Genomic DNA, 4,388 nt, shown 5'->3' with positions numbered 1-4,388 from the left:
AGTTTTGAAACCTTTTTCAAAACATTTGGGTTTTAACTATTTAAATTTCAAAACAACAAAACTTTTGGGTTCAAATTTAAACTATAAACCTAAAGGGCAAAATATGAAACTTTTCATAACAACAAGGATCAAATAACAAATAATCTAAATTAACATTTAATTACATAATTATCCATATTTGATTTATTTAATGATTTCTTGCAAAATAATTTATCAATTTACTCAAAATAATTAATCAATTATCTTATAAGGAAACAATTATCTTATTAATTGATAAATATCTTCAATTAGATCAAAAATATAGTCAAATATATCATATAATCGGATTGATATTGATCTAACATGATAAGGTAACCATCCATAAGAAAAAAACAGCAAGAAATCCCGAATATACCTCTGTCTAACGCACCGACTCGCCAAGTCACCCTCTGGAACTCGCCGAGTAGGGCCAACTCGCCGAGTCCACAGTGGGACTGTAACACCGTAAATTTCAAATAATTTTTCACAATTTATAAAAACATTTCCCCTTAACTCTTCATAAAAACATCAGGTTTAAATCTCAATTCACATTATACAAAATCCCAAGATCACAAGTATAACAAAAACCCATGCGTGTGTACGGATCAAGCCGGCGCCTTCCCACGGTCATCGCTAGCACCTGAAACAACAACACTAACACTGTAAGCACAAAGCTTATTGAGTTCCCCAAAATACCACACATAAAACACATATTAGCCACTCGAGGCTATAACTCTATGGGTCCGTGCACCCAAACTCTGTGAACCCTCAGGTTCTAACTCTAGGAACCTTCCGGTTCCAACTCTGTAAACATGCACAGCATAATCACATAGAAATAATGCAGTACAACATAAAGCATACATAACATACAATACTCCGTCACATAACTCTGGTTACCTATTCAAGGTAAAGTATAGTGAGAAGACTCACCTCGCGTATCTCGATGACTCACAAATTCTGAAATCCCTCGTGCCCGATCCTCCGAGCTATAATCCTCCTATAACATCATATGTCTCTAATTAACACTTTTTATCCCTAAGGTTGACTATCCCTAAGAAGTCAGCACATGTCGACTCTGGTCAACGGTCAACGGTCAACTTTGACCGGACTCGGCGAGTGCACAAGGGCAACTCGGCGAGTCTAGACGTTTTCACCAACTCTCTAGGATTCCCTTCTTACACGTCGAGTACTCCCCCCTGACTCGACGAGTTCCACCTGGAAGAATCGCAGGGCCACCCTGACTCAACTCGCCGAGTCTCAAGAACAACTCAAGGAAACTCCTAGATTCTTAATACATAATGTCCGATAATACCCTGCCAACCCAAGGAAACTCCTGATCTCAGATGGTGACTTCGGCACCTCCCAACTCATCACTGCCTCAACCTTGGCCGGATCGACCAGAATCCCTTCCTGGTTAACAAGATGTCCAAGGAATTGGACCTCCCGCAACCAGAAATCACACTTGGAGAACTTTGCATAAAGCTTCTCCGATCTCAAAACCGCAAGGACCTCCCTCAAATGCTCCTCATGCTGCTCTCTAGATCTCGAATATACCAGAATGTCATCGATAAATACAATCACCGACCGATCCAACATCGGCCTGCATACCCTGTTCATGAGATCCATGAACACAGCCGGGGCATTGGTGAGCCCAAAAGGCATCACCACAAACTCATAATGCCCATATCGCGTCCTGAACGCTGTCTTCTGGACGTCCTCATCCCGCACTCTCACTTGATGATATCCCGACCTCAAATCTATCTTGGAGAACCAAGATGCTCCCTGCAACTGATCGAATAAATCGTCGATCCTCGGTAACGGGTAACGGTTCTTGACCGTCAGCTTGTTCAACTCCCGGTAGTCAATGCACATCCGGTGTGAACCATCCTTCTTCCTGACGAACAGGATAGGCGCTCCCCACGGTGAGCTGCTCGGCCGAATAAACCCCTTCCCCAGCAGCTCCTGAAGCTGCGAGGATAACTCTTGCATCTCTGGAGGTGCAAGACGATAAGGCACCTTAGCGATAGGCGCGGCCCCCGGGACCAAATCAATACTGAACTCCACTTGCCTCACAGGAGGCACACCCGGTAACTCCTCGGGAAAAACATCTGGAAACCCACGCGCCACCGGAACCTCCTCAACTGGACTCGGTCTCTCGGAAGCCACCCGCGTATCCATCACATACGCCACAAAACCCTTACAGCCCTGCTGTAGACACTGCCTCGCCCTAGTGGCCGAACAAAAAGCTGATCCTGAACGTGTACCCTCGCCGTACACTGAAAGAACTCCCCTACTAGGGTTTCGTACGGTCACCAGCTGATGCTCACAGTCGATAACCGCGCCGAATCGGCTCAACCAGTCCATGCCCACAATGACATAGACATCACCCATCGCAATAGGAATCAGATCAATCGGAAACTCAACCCCGAAAATCTCTAATACACATCCCCGGAGAACCTCCATGGCACAAATCACTCTATCGTCAGCTATGGAAACTCTCAGAGGCCGACTCAATGCCTCACGGCTAACACTGATATGCTAACTAAAGGCCAAAGATACAAAAGACCGACTCGCACCCGAGTCAAATAACACTAAAGCAGGTACAGAGTTCACAAGAAAAGTACCTACGCATAACATAATATAAGCATAATATCTCAACATCAAAATAAATACATGAAAGGAAACATACCAGCCACAACATCGGGCGCAGCGCGGACCTCCTCCGCAGTCAGCTGGAAAGCTCTCCCTCGAGCTCTCGGTGCTTGGACCTTCACAGGCCGACTCTCTGTAGCTCTGATGGCGGCAGGAGCAGATCCCTGAGATGCTCCGCGCAACTGCGGACACTCGGCCTTCCGGTGTCCGGTCTGGTTGCAGTGAAAACACACTGCAAACCCCTTGGGGCAGTCCTTGGCCATATGCCCCTCCTTGCCACATTTGTAGCAAGATCCCGCTCGGCAGACTCCATCATGACCCTTGCCGCACTTCCCGCAAGTGCGGCCCTTCTGGCTCCCTGGTTTGGGATCAGCGGGCTTGGCCCGCTTGGCTGCCGGCTGAGACTGTGCCGGTCGCCGATCCCTCCCCTGAGACTCCGCCTCCTCCCTGGCCTGAGTCTCAAGCTCAATCTCCCTCTTCCGGGCATTTGCCTGAAGCTCAGCAAATGTCCGGGACGAGGAGTTCGCAGCGAACTCCCGAATATCCCGCCTCAAAATGCTCAAGTAGCGGCTCATACGTGCCTGCTCAGTGGACACGTGCTCAGGGCAGAACATCGCCCTCTCATGGAACATCCTCGTGATCGCTGTAACTGACTCAGTACCCTGCTTGAGGGTCAGAAACTCCTGTGCCAAACGTTCCCTCTCCACATGGGGAACGTACTCATCTCGGAACATGACAGTGAACCTCTCCCAGGTCACTGCCGCAAGCTCAGCAGGCGTATAATGCGCCCTCACAAACTTCCACCAGTCCTTCGCGCTCCCAAGCGAAGTTGGTTCAGCGCGAACCGAACCTTTAAATGCTCAGGAGACGAGAAAGTGAAGAAACACCCCTCAATATCAGATATCCACCTCATAGCTGCCACCGGATCCTGAGTCCCATCAAACTCTGGTGGTTTCGTGTTGCTGAACTCGCGGAATAGCAACGCATCACCACCTTGCGGCCTCGCAGCAGCAATCGCTGCGGTAGCCGCTGCAGCAGCAGCCTCAGAAAGAGCGGCATAACGCTCATCAAATGTCTCAATCAGTGTGGTCTTTAGAGACCCAAACATCTCCGGTATCTCTGCCCTGATGGCCGCAGCCACCTCCTCCTGGATGATCCGGCGGATCTCCTCCTCACTGGTACCACTGCTCTCGGGCATCAAACGTGTCCTCACCATGATCTACCTCTGAAATACAACATACGAAAATCAGAATCCACACGAGCATACTCACACTCGACAACTCTTTCCTCCTTGATTCTTGGTATTCCAAAGATTCTTACTTGGGCTGCACACCGCTCCGGTGCTTTCAGTACTACGGGCCCAATACTACTGTCCGCACCGCACCAGAATACACCCCAAGTCCTCCTCTTCGGATCCCAAGTCCTAAGTACTCTATCATGTGTAGACCACTCTCTAATAGATCTCTCATAAGCCCCTCGCTGCTACCTACTCGCTCTCAAGCATCTCATAGCAACTCACCTCTCCCTAGGCTAAGGCATCACAAATCAGGCCACTCTAGTCCTAATAGCAATACCTAGCCTACTCTAGCATGCAGATACATCATATCAATATCAATATCACATAATATAAAGGTATTTTGGGAAATCACCGTTCGGGCGCTGACTGATCGTACACACATCTCTTGCTCTGCGTTTTTCAAAAATCTTTTACTCTTTTT

This window comes from Lactuca serriola, chromosome 4, assembly GCF_051521515.1.
Source record: "Lactuca serriola cultivar US96UC23 chromosome 4, Lser_US96UC23_V15, whole genome shotgun sequence".
NCBI lineage: Eukaryota > Viridiplantae > Streptophyta > Magnoliopsida > Asterales > Asteraceae > Lactuca > Lactuca serriola.
The sequence above is the reverse complement of the archived record's forward strand: the minus strand, read 5'-3'. Positions refer to the sequence as shown.